Source organism: Pieris rapae, chromosome 11 (assembly GCF_905147795.1).
Source record: "Pieris rapae chromosome 11, ilPieRapa1.1, whole genome shotgun sequence".
Classification (NCBI taxonomy): domain Eukaryota; kingdom Metazoa; phylum Arthropoda; class Insecta; order Lepidoptera; family Pieridae; genus Pieris; species Pieris rapae.
In genome coordinates, this window is record NC_059519.1 from 670,573 (window position 1) to 688,781 (window position 18,209).

The 18,209-nt window shown below is 33.6% G+C and overlaps 1 protein-coding gene across 5 annotated transcripts in view; it reads right to left on the reverse strand.

The window, feature by feature from the left end:
• The window catches only part of LOC110991594 (Ca(2+)/calmodulin-responsive adenylate cyclase), a 78,881-nt gene extending 67,945 nt beyond the window's left edge, over window positions 1–10,936 (reverse strand). For all 5 annotated transcript variants that reach the window (XM_045629934.1, XM_045629933.1, XM_045629932.1 and 2 more), the window contains exon 1: window positions 10,682–10,936. The gene's annotated coding sequence lies outside the window, so the exon portion shown is untranslated. The remainder of the gene's footprint in view (window positions 1–10,681) is intronic.
• Window positions 10,937–18,209: the final 7,273 nt, after the last annotated feature.

The following is an 18,209-nucleotide window of genomic DNA, read 5'->3' on the forward strand; positions in this document are numbered from 1 at the left end:
GCCGAGTCAAAAAATTTATATTAAAAAAGTGCGTGCGTACAAAGTAAACACGTCAGAAGTGAAACTTCTTTGTAAATTAATTATTAGTAAGGTAAAAGCCCCAATAGATGATCATGTTGTACCAACATAATGATCATTGTATTTGTTTACTATATTTACACTATTACACTCGTTCTGCACTTATCACAATCGGCGCGGCGTTTACTACACAAGATGCGACAGAATTTCCATCTAAAGCATGTATTTTTTCTCGACCTCCCTTTCTCATTCGCTCTCTCCTTTTTCTTCGATAAAAACGCTGCACATCTTCGTGACGTTCCGTAAAAATTTTACCCTCATGCGCCTAAAGAAGTTTCACTCCAAAAAAAATCGAACCATTCATAAATAATTACAATCAGAATTGTGACACAGTTCGTTTGCTCCTAATTCTTAAAGAAACTGATTCAACGGTCTACTAAAAACATTTCCGGGTCGATCGTGATAGGAACAAAATCTGGTTCATATATTATATTTGAGCTATAATGGCCCATCTAAGGGTTAGAGGGGCGAGGGGCTCACGATCGCCGGGTCAATGACCTTAGGAAGTATCGTGATGGGCGAAACAATTCGTACATTCGCGGGAAATGTCGGCGTCGCAGTCTGAGCGCTTTGATATCTCAAATCACTTTTAAGGTATGAAAAATATTTATTTTTGTAAACTACTAATTAAATGATTATATAAAATTTTCGTGTCACAATGTTAATTCCTATACTCCTCCGAAACAGCTCGACCGATTCTTATGAAATTTTTTATCCATATGAGAATCGGCTATTATAAATCTACTACTATAATACTACTACTAACACGTAAGAAGAAACGAAGTTCACGGGGGCAGCTAGTGATATATATAATAACATTTATTGGGATTTGTAAAGAATTGAAGCGTCAAAAAGTCTACTACTTCATACACTTCAATTGAGAATTTTATTCTTATTAGAATTTTAGGTATTAGGATAGGTTCATTCGAGAGCAGTGTCGGCCTAGTGGCTGCAGCGTGCGACACTCATCATGGACTTTCTGTTTATCTTTCGTTTTCTTTTTTTTTTTGACGTTCATAAGTGTATATTGCCTACATGAATAAATTATTTTTGAATTTTGAATTATGTGCGCGTATTTAACTTTCGCTCGAACGGTGAAGGAAAACAGTGAGGAAACTTGTGTTAGACCCGAAAAGATGTGTGTCACGTGTGGTCGGTGTGTGTCAGGCAGACTGATCACCTACTTTACTATTGGATTAACAAATGATCATGAAATATATAATACAAAAATCCGAGGCCGAGAGCTAAAGAGATTGTAACGCCACTGATGTATTTATTATTTATTAACAGGTTAATTTTCGATTGAAAAGCGCAAGATTTATTTGAATAAATAATGTTGAAATGGACTCATTTTCCATTTGTTTGAAAACTTTTTCAATCTCCAACTCAAGATGTCTGATGTTTGAAATTTAGCCTCCTTAACTCTTTAAACTTACCAACACATTGAAATAAGCTTGTAAAATGGTATCTGCATAATACAAAAAAGCTTTCCGGCGTTATAATCACTTACTACGCATCTGATTTTGCACAGGAAATAAATAGTTTTTGTAATTATAAATCAGATGTTTTTGCTGAAAAATAATTAGAAAATGTGCGAACTTAATGAACTGGCCAAACGGCTCATCATTTAAAGGCAAGTATTTTTTGGAACTACGCCATAAAGTTATGGAAAGCAGTCCTCGATTCGATTAGCTTCTTCTCTTACGTCTTTATCGTATTCATCATAGATATCAGTCATATCCTTTCCATTTGTTCAACCCTGACTTTTGTAATTATACATTTTTATTGTAACTATGTTTTATTGTATTTTGAAACCTAGCATAAGTAATTATTAACAACTGTTCTAAATTGTTTTTATTATAGACGTTATTTTTATAATTGTATAAATCAGATTAATTTTATTTTTGTTAATTTAATTAGGTATGCAATTAAATGTGCATTTTACACTTAGTATTTCTCGCCTTGCTCGCCTCGTGCGGTCGTAATTTCGATCCCCGGCTGTGCACCAATAGACTTTCTGTCTATGTGTACACATCATACTCGTATTATGAAGAATAATATTAAGAGGAAACCGATGTCAAGCAGAAGGCTGGTCATCTATGTAAAGAAAATGACCAAAGAAACTGATGCCACGTAAAGACCCTATACCTAGACCTGGCTGTAGCGCCACTGTAAGCGACAAGGAAGCAGTGCCTCCTTAATAATATATATTATATGATTGTATATATACTAGTAAAAAACAGTATCGCACTTACAGTAGTTTAGTCATGCATTGTGCTAATTACAGTTAACTGTTTCATAGAGGTATGATATCATACTTTCATTTTAGATAAGAGCTTCAATTGAAATGTCAACTTTATTAATGGATTGATTCCAAACGTCGCCCAACAAGATCTAGTGCCGTGAACAAGATCATTATTTATTATTATTGGCCATTGTAAATACTAATTGTATTTATAAATTATAGGAGACAAACATTACATATCAGTCACGTAAAATACAAGTAAGTATCGGTATATCTTATTTATTTATTTTATCTTACGTACTTATTTCAGTAACAGCGGACCCAGGGTTACACCTTGCAAAACATCTCCTCGCACTCTCATGTTCAAATCCTGTTCCACAAAAAATCAAAGTATGATGAGAGCAAGCGGGAGAATTTAAAATTTTGGTAGAAAACATTCATGGCAAACCCCAAATGGGAATTCGTAATAAAAATGTGGAAATATATTCAGTTTATTAAATTATAATTATAGGCATCACTTTCTTATTTGTCTGTTTATACTAAAATAACATAGAAAAAGTCGCCTCTCCCGCACCGATCCGTCATCCAGAATAAACGAAAATAGACTGTCACCTCGAAATATGAATAGCCGTACTATTTACGACATTGCTGCTTGAAAATTCAGATATGACTTTTTGTAGTCTAAAAGACGCGCACGCGCAAGCCAAATGTGCTTTTACATGAGAATTTATGTCTGTGAATAATGTGTAATCACCTTTTTCTATTGAACCGATTTAGAAGAAAGGTGTTCACTTACTTCAGCATGCGACGCTCATCCCTGAGATCGTAGGTTCGAACCTGACAGTGCACCAATGGACTTTCCTTTCGCACATATAGTATGTATCACTTGCTCGTACGGTGAAGGAAAGACTCAAATAGACGACGGCGTGCGTAAAGCAAATGATGCCTACTTATAAAAAAATCTTGGAACAGACACAGAAATCTGAGGCCAACACCTAAGTTTCACCGCCACTGGTGTTTTTAATTTATAGAAAATTCACATTGAATTCAAACGAACATTACAGATTTGCTAATCATAGATTAGGTGCGTAATGTTCGTCTCTAGCAGGTGCAAACGTATGGACTGACATATCCAAAGAAGATAAAAAATAAATTATTATTTTAATATAAAATCTGATTTCATTTACTAAATTTATATGTTTTATCTTCTTATCTATTATTATCTTCTATTTTCGGAAGAAGAGTTGTCAACTGAAGTTATAAAATATTGCTAGCAGTTACGATTGCTTTATTTTTTATTCTATGTGAAATATGAACTTCCCATTCCAGTATTGCAACATGTATTGGCAAAAACAATAAACACACATAAGAAATAGCACCAAAACGTAGCATACTTAACAAGAAGAGGAAGAAGAGAAATAAAATGATAGTAAAAGGTGCCAATTTTTTTACCGTAAATATAACAGAAAAATAGATAAAATAGATCATCTAGAAATAAAGATGTAAACAAAGTACGTCGCAAGTGACCCACTTTCAGAGCAGGCTTTCAATCAAACCTAATTAAAAATGACTTTTTCTTTTATTTGTAATCACAGGCACAAGTGCATTCATAGCGACGACAACAATTATAATTAATAATTATTAATTATACTTTAATACAAACTTTAGAATTGGTTTTATCAGTAATTGTAAAAGCTAATATGATTTGAGTTTTTGAATGCACATAAAATACTGCACTGAATTGAACAGATAGAGTTGGGTAGTCCATTTATGGAAGATGGATTACTCTCATATCTACGATCGCATTATTGGGGCTGATGCAGCCAGCTCTCTATCTTCAGTCCGTCCAGCTGATGGCTGAGCGTCGAAGTCAGCAAGAAATTTTTTTAATACACGTATACCTACTATTCGAACGATGTATAGTATTTTTTTATACGTCTTTATTTTGCAATCAGTCAGCTAAACTATGAGTACATGTGTTAAAAGGTGTTAGGCTTTCTACAGATGGATATATACTATTATGTTTAAGACAACATCTATAATACATCTTATAGATGTATTGTAGTCTTAAAAATAAAAGTATTCGTGTGATAACTAGTCATCAATACAAAAAATTACTAACTGTTTTTTTAGTTTCATTCGAATACGTATTATGTGAATGAGACAAAAAAGAACAATATGGGATTTAACAAAAGATTTTTCAAAGAGTATCACAGATTTTCTGAAAGAAAAAAATATTCTTTAATAAATCGTTTCTAAGTGTTTATGTGAGAAAAGTTAAAATATTTTGTCCATATTTCCCAAATCTTATAATTTATCTAATGGATAGAATATATAACAAAAACTAGAGAGTCTATCATCAGAGATGGAAGTAACGGTGTTGTAATCTGCCCGGTGTCGGCAGCTCCGTGGTGAGGAAGCGATCGGAGTAGGGGGATAAATTACATATATATTTTGGAATTGGAAAAAAACTGATTTTGAAACATTCATTTTTAAACTTATGAACAATAGGAACTGGATGTTTTGAGTTTTCAGCACGTTCACTAGTTTCGTTCAAGTAGCATACTTTTATCAATTATTTGGAACTATCTCTATCTATAGTTTAAAGCGCTAATCGACTAGTTTAAATTGAAAAAAGACTTCAATTTATCGAGGAAACGGAATTTTCGATTAAAACCGCGTAACACCGCTTATCACATTTGTTCTAAAAGCTGTGACAGACAAAACAAGTAATCTATACCCTGAGCCACTTGAAGATGGCATGAAAATATCACGGCATAAATATATAAGTCTTTCTTCCAACTTTTAGTTTGTTTCCTTTGCAAGAAACTCTGGTGCCGTGGAGTTCCAGTGCTCAGGCGCTAATTAAAGATTTATGATGGCGCCTGGCATAGACTGGTAAATCCAAAACTGGTGCTTACCTCGCTCAATGAATGTGTATTCATTATTATTATTACTGTGTAGGTAAAAATAATTAACTGCAATATACCTATGGCTTAAATGAATGTATAATAATAATAATGTATAGAGCGCAGCATTCATTCTTCCCGTGTGCAATCCGTCATTGTTTGGCCTCTGCTCAATTCGGAAGTGGATGCGAGCGATTGGCAAGATATATTCGGCTTACTGCTTCACTAATTTCAAGAACTAGACATCTTCATTGAAAAAAGATATATTATCATATAAGATGAATGATGATCCGCCGTTTTACTGATTTCAAGCTTGGTAAGTTTTCTCTTAAAGTACTGCGTAGGAGACAGACAGTTTGGCAAACGGTATCGTTACATTTTTAAGTGTCTAGTGATCTAATAATCGCGTATATTATATATTCCATGTATTTTTAAATTTTTAATTACCCTAAATCGACAAGAATGCATACCAATACAAGATTCGCACACGAAAGGAAAAAAAACAAGCGTAAGGATTTGATTAGGAAAAACAAAGTAACAATAACAAAAATTAACTGACGACCATAGACAAACAATTAATATCTTAACTTACGTAATTCGTAAACTAAAGTTATATACATCGAATCAAATGAGCCCTTATCAGATAGGTTAGGCCTATGTGGTGGGCACAAGAAGCACACAGGTCATATTATGTTTTTTCGTTACACAACTATTACATACGTTTCTTAAGTTATGATAAGGGCGGTAGGTACAAAGAACATTGTTGATCTGAAATAGCCACCACCATCTTCGAACTGTTCACAGCAAGCAATTCGTAAGTAATAAACCACACGAAAACAAAGCGATATTTAAACACAGGTGCATCAAATGTTCTCTGTACATCAGAGGAAATTGAAAACGTTCAATTTCAGTAAATATTTCGTATCGAAATAGTATGACCCTTGGCAATATTCATGGTACGATAACATCATTTGACTGAACATTAGTCTTTGGGATTATAAATCTGTTTGCGTGCTTGGGTTATGTAGACAATGTTTAATTTTAACGATAACTATTATCATAAACCGATAAACATTTAGTAGTAATACATACTATTTTATTCCGTGAAACATTTACTTAAATGTACTTGAGGTCAAAGAAAACTTAAAATCTGATTAGAGTTATTAATAATAATAAATATAATAAAGCCCTTTTCATTTACAATCATGACAAAAAATATAATATACAGCTAAGATTTATTCATTATTTTATTTATTTTAATATCATATATATCCTATATCTTAGCTACCTTCATTACCGGCTATCAGAACCCCTTCACGGGTAAAGGCCTCTTCCAGCTTTTACCAACTGACTCTGTTTATAGTTTTCTTTCTCTTCTCGCTTCCTGCTACAGCTTCTATTTTTTCTATCCACCTTTTTTGTGGCGCCCTTTTCTCCTTCTTCCCTTTGGTCCTTATCATATAGTTATCTTTAAAGTCCACCTTTAAACTCTGTATCTTGCTATATGCCCGCTCATTTCTGCCTCTGTTTTAGGGCATAATATAAGGGATTTATAACTTGTATTTCGTCTTACTTCTTCGCTTTTAATTTTAAGTAGTTTTCTTATTTTTAGTACGATTTTTTCCTATGATTCCATGATTACTTCAAGTAAAAGATATAATTTATTAAACTGATTTTATAGTAACATTCACAATAAGTTTTAATAATCCTAAATTTGCATAATTTTGGTATCACAGTTAGTACTCAAACACTTCATTCGTTTTAAAAATAACATTAAAATCTTTCACGATTCTACGGCAGATTTTGTTAAAAGACTGAACGTTTTATCATTTGAACATGTATTTCATTTAGACTCGCAGCCGGCATTCCAGTATGTATTAAAACACAAAGGATACATACATTACTAAGAACTTGCTTCTGTGCAATAGTGCAGTTTTAATCAAAACTGCACCGTTCAAATAACAGCGGAGAATACCTGAAAGTGGGGAAGGCTCGTAAGAGCGCCCTGAAACGTTTCTGAATTTAAATAAGGCTTTGCGGGAGACACCGGAAGTCTGAACTTCAAAAGGGCCAATTTAATACGCGATCGTGAGCACCTTTCTGAACAATTTGTTATGGGAATAAAGAATACATTTACGATTCTTTATTCGTTTTATTAGACGTTTAAGTTAAACGAGTTATTCGTCTGTGGTGAGGATAGAACAAAGAACATGTGTTACGCTGATGTATTCTTAAACTTGGGCTGTAGAGCGGCCTCACGTGGGGGACAGAGAGGGTATTAGGAAGCGAACAAAATGGTTCAAACATCGACCCTAAGTATTGTTATCAGAATAGAAATTAAATTGAAATCAATCGGAACTCAAAACGGTTATTCTTGCCTTCGGGTTTATGACGAGGTTTAGGGTTCATCATGGATTCCATACCAAATCTCAACGAAACTTTTCACGTCTTTAATACAGAACAATTTAACTTCATAATTTTTATAGTTGATTTCCTCAATAATAAAGATTTTTGTGTTAGCATTTTAAATTCATTTTACTAAAAAATCGCTTAAATTAGGTTAAATTCTTAAATGCAAAACCGTCAATAAAAAATGTTATAAGTGACTAGATAAACACTACTTTTGGACATTATTTAATTAACTACACAATAAACAAACCATACTCAAACATGAGTATGGTTTGTTAATTTGTAAAGTAACGTAATATAGACAATATGACATCATGCAGACAGTCGGCGAAGCGTGTATGGTATGACCTAATAACTGTTTAGTCGATTTAAGGTTTCTCCCACTGCCAAATATCTATTTTGTAACTTTTCCTAAGGCTTCTCTAAGAAAACGGACGATGAACAGGTGTCCTCATAATGCTCTAGATCACGGTTGCCCAACGTGGGGCCCACGCCCCACAGGGGGGCAATTATATTGTAAAATCTTTTAAAAAAATATTTGGATTTAAATTCCACTTTTTCACTTTTCTTTTGCCTTTTTTTTAAATTTACTTACTGTTATACCTTAACAATTTCCTAGTAATGTCTTCATAGAACCTAGCATTTAAGTTTCTTAAGTAATCCGTACAATTATATATATATGCAATATAGCTACTAAAACAAACAGAATATAAGGGGAAAAATAGGGTTTGAGTTTTAGAATTCCTCGTAAGCCACTACACTCACAATGGGAAAATAAATAAATTAAAGCTAACTAGCTTTTTCTTTAATTAAACATAATAAACTTGTAAGCAAATAGAATTCGAGAAGAGTATTTTAAAAGTGAAAATATATAAATCCTTTTAACTTACGTATCAAAGAGTCTTACGAGGAATGGACGAATTCTAGCTAAGCGAGTGAGAATAATTACGCTTTTTATATCTCATTACTGAGCTGCTATTTCACGAGAGCCTTAATTAATTAGCTAATAACTCTTGATATAATTTTTGTAATAAATTGCTTAATTAGTCAGGTTTTGTAATTGAATTTATTGTAATCTAAAGTAATTAATTCTTATTTTCTAACGTTTTGTCACAATGTTTCTTAGGTTTACGATTTTTCTAGAATAGTAGTAATAACAATTTATTTCAAGTTTGTTTCACAGGAAAAGGTTATATCTAATTGCGCAAGTATATAAAAAAAATGGTCAGGTTTATCTGACGCTGAACTAGGTGTAAACCTGTATTTGAGTATACAGCGCCCAACCCCTCAAATATATCAGGCAAAAGCCCTTATACAATAGAAGAAGTCGTTTTTTTTTTTTTAATTTATTCACAAATTATTATATTCAAGCTTACTTACTTTATTGTATGACTATCATTAAAACCTTTCGAACTTTTGCGTATATAAATGCCGTTATATTTAAACGTTGCGAACAAAGAAAACCCACAAAACGCAGGGACTTCTAATATTCCGGGAATCAGGAGATCAATTACCGGCTTCCGTACATCAGCATCGCAAGCCGGCAAGAAAATTATGCTAGCAAATATAACTAAAACTTGTGAGTGTTTTAGTTATCCATATGTTTTATAAAAATAAGCTTGGTATGATGTATTCCATCTTTGGCTATATTTTTAGTGTATTTGTTTGTAATTATATATAATTTATGTTAGCTGAAAGATTACGAAATAAATAAATGTCTGGTTTGACACTTGAACGAATTATCAAAACCATTTTTACTTTCATTTGTGTACAAAATTTAAAAAAAAATACCATAATTTATTTCGCTAAGACTACAAGACGTTTTATAAATATTGAAATGTCATTATTGGTTATACATTGATAGATACATGATAACAAATGTGGATTGCTGATCAAGTGAACATCTCGGATGGCTGGAATTTGAACTGGCGTATTTTTCGCACCCCACTGAGCAGTACTAATATTAGATCTAGATACATACTAATACAAGGAGGAATATGTATTTGTAACGGAAAAACTTACGAATAAAAAAAAATATGTAACCATTTGATTGATATGTCCAGCCGAACATTTTTGTTTTCAGAATTTATTAGTGAAGATTTTTAGTTCCTTTATACTATATATAAACCGACAATAATCGTTTTAAGTAAATGTTTAAGTTGCATATACTGAACTGGCTCATAAATTCTAGCTAGATAATTCAAATTGTAATAACTCATACAAAAAGGTCAAGTTATAGTTAAGAACAAAGACGTTGAAGGCAAACCGTAACTAAATACTGTGGCTAAATATACGAATGTGGGAAATATATTGTATTTTCAAGGCAAGATATCCGCGGACTAAGTTCATAATATGTAAGAAAACAATCAGAAATTACCATTTTATGGATGTTTGATTTACTGCTGTGAATATATAATGTGCATATCCTCATATATTTTTGAATGCGTGTAAGGTCTAAGTAATTAAAAGCTGAGATAAGCTACCATCTACAACCGCGTGCTTCAACACTACGTACGTAAACAGGAAATATCACCATAAAACTTTTTAACGTAGGTATATTTAATTATTACATTATTTACATAGCTCGACGTTTCGAGAGCTTTTCAGCAATAATGGCCAGCAAAAGCTGTCGAGTTATGTAAATTATATAATAAATTCGCGTTTATGGTTTAAGCTGCTTTATTTAAATGTGTAGTAGTTACCTACCTAAAGACAATAAACGATAATTTAACATTAGTCTAACTTTTCCGATTATTAAATTATAATAAGTATAAAATTTTACTAAATATACTAATTCAAATGATATAATATATATATTCACAGTGCCTTCAAATGTATAATGTGAACATAATAGGTCGGTATGCCGTATGCATTATGATTTATCGTTGGACACAAGAAATAGAAGTTGCTCGTTTAGTAGCTAATACAATATGTATTAAAGTTTGATAACTAAGAGTTCTTATTTGTGTTAATTAGGTTAGTGTTGGATGATAAACAGAAAACATTTATTTTTATTTTATATGCACCTTCCTTCCCTTACCTCTTAGTAAAACTCCGGGGGCGACGTCCCGTACACCGGACGAGCGAGCACCGCGCTTTCAATGGAATACAAACACGACACAACCTCAGAGGAGCTTTATATACAAAACTGCACTTCACTGACACTATATAAAACACTTTAATCTGATTCTTATTAGATTAGTTAAATTATGCGCGCATGTCACATAAACAATGTATATATTTCGCGAAGACCGATAGCAACATTCCAAACGACCGTCGCTCGATGACTGGCCGACCGAGGGCGCGCGCCGCGCGCGACGTTTGCTTAGGTTGGGTTATACAATATACGACGGATTTACGATGTACGCCTACTACCGTTATCTCACCAGTTTAAACCATATCCGTAATTTACTTGGATTATGCCTTTTCAAAAAGTCATGTTATATTGAAACATCGAAATGAATGAACGAGTGTCAAGTAGGCTCTCTGCACAATTTAATTTACAGTAATTAATGAAATAATGACTCAGTATTTTTTATTTTACCGTAGAAGAACCGTACGTGCAATTTAAATTTGCTAAGTTTATTAATGGCGTAACATGTTAGATTACAAATTAACGAAGCTTCTGAATACGACTAAAACTACTTATTACAACTGTAAAAATAATAACGTTTAATAATGTTTGAATCGCAGCCAACGTGGTTAGAGGTCGTTTTATTTTGTCTTTAATCGCGGAGATCATACAACGACGGGAGATTTACGTTTTAGAACAATTAATATTAATTTGAAGAAGCAGTTAACTAACAAATTTAAATTTACTTATCTCCAACATGTCTCATTCAGGCCAAAAACAAAAATGCTTAATTTTTTGGGGCTGGCATTATGTATGTGTTAGCCTTTGGTTATTAATACTTTTGCATATATCATAATTTAAAAAAAGGCTAGACTTGGTACAATGTGCGGTCTAATCACTAGATACGGGATTTCGTTTTAGAAAAACCTCTTTGTCTTGCCTGACGGTTTATTCAGCTCGGTAGAAATGAAAAGCATTGTATAGCTGGAAAAATATAAGTCAACTACGCATTAGTAACGCACTTTCGAGCTTGGTTTGAGCCCTATAAAAATCTCGTCATACAAATATATACCTCCACCATCGTTAATCATAAGCATAAGTTTTTTTAAGAATAACAGGTGGGATGAAAGCCTTCAATGGAGGCTATAACAAGCGGACCTAATTTACGGAAGACAAACGTATGACACGACACGAATACCAAGGACTTCCAAAGAACAATTAGAGAATTCCACCTGCGCCTTAATATCGTGGCCGGACGTCAAGACAGAAAAAATCCACCCATTCCATGTTGACGTCTGGCGTTGCACAACAAAGTCTTTTTTTTTTATAGGAAACAGGAGGATGTTTGGCCACAATCCCAGTCGATGTTAAGCGTGGCCTAGGAGATGCCTATTACACGTATATGGCGAGAGAACGTTGCGGCATTTGCTACCGCGGCTAATAAATAGTCTACCCAAATACTTAACAGATAGCTTAACACTATCCAATAAAAATATTAAACTAAAAAACTTATTTTACATGCAGTTGTCGCGCTCCTAAACAAGACTGCTATGGTTACATTAATAAAAACCAAAGCGGTTTTCTAATGTAACATATTGTAATATATATTATTTTGTAAAATAAATAAAAAAAAAGAAAGAAAGATTTAATTGCCAACTTCGGCCTTACCCCATGTTATACTGTTTATGGAAGATGGAAAGGCGGGGGAGTTCCCCTCCTTTACTGTTTTTTTTGCTTTGCTTTGCGAATTCCAAACCGTTACGACTTATGGGCCTTCAAGAAAAGAGCGTTCCACTAGCCTAAAGGCCGGCAAAGCACTTTCAAAACTCCTGGTGTTGTGGGTGTCCATGGTCAGCGGTCAGCACTTAATATTATGTGACCTTGTACTATCTCCAGAACTATAAAATTAACCTGCCAGAATCAAGATGTTTTCTTTCAGTGATTTATTTTTGTTAAATCTATGTTTACAGTAATTTAGAATAGATGGATTGTATCTTATACTGTAGAAAATGTATTACATATATATGATGTGGTACTTTAGGTGTGGTACTTATAAAGAGCTATGAGCTCATCAGAGAATAGTCATGATAAACAAGTTGAGGTTAATTAGTTTTTCGTAATCCTACAGATTCCAAAAATTATATAAAATATTTACCTACAAAAAAGGTTCAAAAATTTACAAAGGAGATCAAACAATCAAAATTATCCAATACATTTAACTAAGTAATACATAATTCGGCTGTGTTGTGTTACAGTGTAAAATTGATTGGTATGTACGTGAAGGTGTGTATGTGGGGTATGCTTATGATGCAGCTTATGTGCTTAATACGTTTTTTCGCCGAATTCGCAAGAATAATCGCAAGTTAATAGTCCTAAGTTACCTTCCCATAAACCCTTTATTTCCCGAAATGACAACGAACAGATAAAAAATGTATAATCCTCATTCCGTATACATCAATTACACACATAAATCACTGTTTGATTAAATACCACAACCGTCCAAGTGCATCAGCAAAATCAATCACGATTTAGCATCTGGGTCAACGATTGTTTGTATTTGATACTAATAAAGTGTTTTGCGATGCATTTGTAAATCAAAAGTCACTGCTAATCTTATGTTTGACAGTTACCGCTACACAAATAGCAGAGACGTCATTGCAGGCCATTGCTCCTTCATTGTTACACGATTTATTTTATATCAAATACCTTGCAGATGCTCAATCCACACTGGGCATTAAAATAATTCACTCAAATGTCTTCCGCAATTGATTTTCGGTGAGTCGATTCTACCATTTCTACCAAACGTTATTTCTATGGATCGTGTCTTTATTTTTTCATATAAAATTAATTGAGAGATACACAGTAGTATTAATTTATTGCCTCTAATACCTAGTTATAATATATATCTGAAGATTTATTTTTTAATTAAAATTATCTGTTATGTGTCAAAATAGACTTTATTTCATTGTAATTTTGAGAGTATGTTAGTCTAATATAATCTAATCTGACCCATTTATTTGCTGCCTCACGAGCAAGATCAAAAAGAAGAAGAAGAAAGAAGAAGAGGAAAAGTAGTACGACAAAAGCCGCTAGGATTCGAAACAACGACGTCAGGATTAAGAATCATACGCTTAAAGTAATTAATAGAGTACTGTTAAAATTTAATTAAAAATTTTAATAACGGCATTCTATTAAACTTAAAAAACTCATAAAGTTTCATCTTCAAGACTTGTCATCGTAGCTTCCGTCTTGAGTTCCTGTTATAAACAATGTTTATTAGCTCGTCTTGTCAGCTTCATGTTTGCTACAGCTAATTAAAACTATTATTAGTTTTACGTCACGAAACTATTCCTGTCTTAATGTTATTTATTACGGGAACAAATGGGCAGAAATTTCCACAATGGGAACTAGGATTGAGAAGAAAAAGGACACCTCCTTTTATATTGAGAAATATTGTTGTGTATATGGAAGTATGTTAATTTCTTCGAGTCGGTTACAATACAAGTGGGCATTTCCTTTTATACTTAGCGATAATGCTTTTGGAACAAGAAACGGAAAACAAACCCAGAACAGTACCACTGAAATTCAAACCAAAGGGATTCAGGGAGTGAGTCGTTATGAAACCATGACTCCGTTTCTAGGACAGATCAGGTTTTTCTATAGAACGATCAGACGGCTCACGTGATAGTCGGCGGGCGGCGTTATGCCCATGGACACTCTCAATGCCACGGGCCTAGCCACCGCGGCCGTTTAAGAAAACTGAAAGGAAAAGAAATCATCTTATACGTGAAGAAGTTAGCACGAATGCTAGATCCACCCTTAATCTGCACTGGAACAACCTTACTACTAAACCAATGAGTGTTTTGTAAATATAATTTTGGCGGATATACTACGTCCGTAAATATTTAATATAATACAGTGACGTATGAGTAAAACATCTTGACAGTTGAGTAGAATTTTGGATATAATCCAGATATTCAATTGGTTTATGTAATGTTGATGGCAATTGGTGATTATTTATAATCATAAGATTAATATTAACAATTCTGTTAATGAATACATAAATCCTATTTCTGGGCTTCAGAATGTTGCCTTCTGTAATTGTGCGCATAGAAAAATTGTTCATCCATCGCCTAGCATGAACAAGCGTGGAATGCCTTTCCAGAACCAATAAAAAATACTTTGTGACAAGCGCCTAAATTTACAACATAGAACGCGCATTGATCTTACTTCTTCTCTTTCATTATTATTCATTATTGTCATTATTGCTGCATGGCGTAGAATCTTGGACGCTGGCGACAGAGTGCAGAAGAACAAAGAAGTGCTTGTGAAGGTTAAAAAAAGGAAACTTAAGTATTTCGGAGACGTTTTACGGCACATTAAGAAATAAGACCTCCTTCCAATAATCATACAAGGCAAGTAGTCGGTGACCTGGCCGCAGACGTACGTCCTGGTTGAAAAACTTAAGACAAAAGTTTGGTCAAAGCACCAAGTCATTGTTTAGAAGCGCGGTATCCAAAATATTGTTCTCGCCTGGTCATCAAAGAAGAATATTGATGATCATGCGAGAACCCACAACAATACACTTGAGTAGCTTCACAGCTAGATTTAAATTTAAGTCTTTCACATACTTAATAAAGTGAAACCTGTGGTACGAGTTATCCTTAGATTCTGAAGACAGCAAACATAATGCGCAATTATGAATATTTGTTCTTAATTACTTATCAGTAATGAAAATAGCATTAGGTTAACGACTTGTTTCACATCACATCTTGGTTTCTGCAACCTTATAAGAAAAACTAAGGGAATACCTATATCAAAATGTTTTTGACGAAATTATATGCAAATACATTTTATTTACTTAGTTTTTTTTATTTATTTAATATATATTTATGAGGGATAAATTATGATAAAAATGTGTACAGTTGATTTTTTTTTTCAAACTCAAACTCAAAAATATCTTTATTCATATAGGTAATGTACACTTATGAACGTCAAAAAAACAAACTCTAACTCCTAATTAACTGCTAATTGTGGTTTGGAATAGACTGCATGTTTGAGTCTTCTAACCAGAAACAATAAACCCTTATATATATATATATATTTATATAGAACAGGAGGCAAACGGCAGGAGGCTCACCTGATGTTAAATGATACCGCCGCCCATGGACACTCTCAATGCCAGAGGGCCCGCGAGTGCGTTGCTGGCCTTATAAGAATTTATATAGCGATTTTTAGGTCACGTTAACACAGTAATCCATATAATACAATGTATTGCATAATTTTTTAATAACTAAAATAACACGTGCTGACAATAATAACTACGTAAATACAAAACAAAAAATCCGAAAGTTTTATTATTTGGGAGGTCAAAATCTCAATGATAATTTTGTAATTAAATTTAATTCGAAGATTAAGGTTTATATTGCAAATAAAATTGATATTTTTCTGCGAGGAGATCTTAATTTAATATTTTGATTCCTTTTTAGTGGAAATTTAAGATTCAATAAATATTCTAAGTTGTATTAACTATCCTTGCACGCTCTGTAGATATCATCATGGCAGAGCGCTTCTGCCGATTCAGACCACATCTATGATGATTGTCTTTTTTGTGATTAAGCCATTAATAAGGATTATATTTTTTACCTTTCGCATTAGATTTTCTATAAATCATGCCGAGTATCTACAGTTAACTCACATCTAAATAATATTTAATGTTTATAATCGTTAATTTATTAAATTAATTACATAGCTCGACGTTTCTAGTATTTTTTTACTGTTCTCACACTGTTTGCGCGTTGGATAGAGATTTTGCGCATATGAAGAGGTAATCGCTGACACTGAAGCCTATTTTGGGGCTAAAAATAAATATTGGTAATGGTATCGTAAATATTAAATTCATAGCATATATACATGTCTTAGTTTTAGTAACTTTTGTTTCTACGCTGTCAATATATAATTGGCTGACTGCTTTTTAGGCGGTTACCTGCAACCGCCTGCCTGGTGTGCAATACTTATAGGCCTTCAAGCAGTAAGTGTGGCTCAAAACAGCAGACCCATAGGCCTCCCGACAGGAGTCTATTGAGCGATGGTGTTATACAAACGTTAATTACAGTTGTAAGTCTGAAAACATGTCGTTCCAAGTGCTATTTAACTAGACAAGAGTCTACTTTGAATTTACCAACTATTTTTTCATAATCAGTTAACTTTAATTCTATCCGCACTTGTCGGTACTCGAGTACAGTGCGTAGTACACTAGAGTAGAAACCGAGTTCTCAGTACTACAACCTCGCTGTGGAGTAAAAATTAATATGCTAGTATTTTCTGTTTGTGTAACCCTGACTTTTAAAGTTCATTGAGCATCTCAACTACTCAGAAAGTTAAAACCATAGTGTGTTTATTCATCTGGAAACGTTTCATCATCATTCATCATTCGGTAATACGGGTGGAATTTCGTATTCTGCCTCGACGTCCGCTGTTCCACAAATGAGCTATATTTAAGGAAGTTTTTGCCACATACCAACATTATGTGGAACCAGCTTACCACTGAAATATTTTCGAACCAATTGTTTAAAGGCCGGCAACGAACTTGCGAGCTCTCTGGCATTGAGAGTTCGGAAACTGAGTCCAGACTACATGCATACATGAGTATATAGATCAAATAAAAATCGACTAAATATACTACTTTTTGAAAAAATAAATAATTATACAAATCATAATTTGCGTGAAACATTAATATTAATTTGATTACGTCATTATAAATTTTAAAAATGTGATATTTTATCACTAAAAATAATGTATGAATTGACAAGGCGAATTTGTTCGCCATTAGGTATTTGTGGCTGAATATGCAAACTTTTGATTATACCACGATAACATTTTTGTATCAAGATATATTTAATATATTAAGTACTATTTCGCCGGGAATCTCCAGGTCAATCCATATGGACTGCCATGGCAGGTAAGGCATAATATATTATAGCACTGTTTCAATTGAATCTCCACAAGTGTACCTATCAGGATGAGGAAATGTATGCCAATACTATAAGCCTATAAGGTAAATTGCGAAGGCTCGATGGAGGCTCTTAGTTATTCGTGTCACAGTACAAACACGCGTCCCCCGAGTCAGCTAAATGCTGACAGCATCGTTGATCATCCAACGACATTGAAGTGGCGTTGTTGCGCATGCTAATTGATCTCCAAGATCCATTTCTGTCATTTTCTCGACGATTAAGACTATTCATCATATCCATAGAATAAAAATATGAGAAGTGTCTGTGGCTGAAGCCACATGCCACACACACATTACTCGCATGCTGTAGCATGCAAGTCTGATTCCTGAAGTCCCAGGTTCGAATCCCAGCTGTGCACGAACTTCTTTTGTTTCTATGTGCACATTAGCTATAACGGTGTAGCAAAATATCTTGAGGAATTCGGCTTGCCTCAGACCTGAAAGTCGACAGGAGCATTCTACATGCCTACTACACTTTCACAT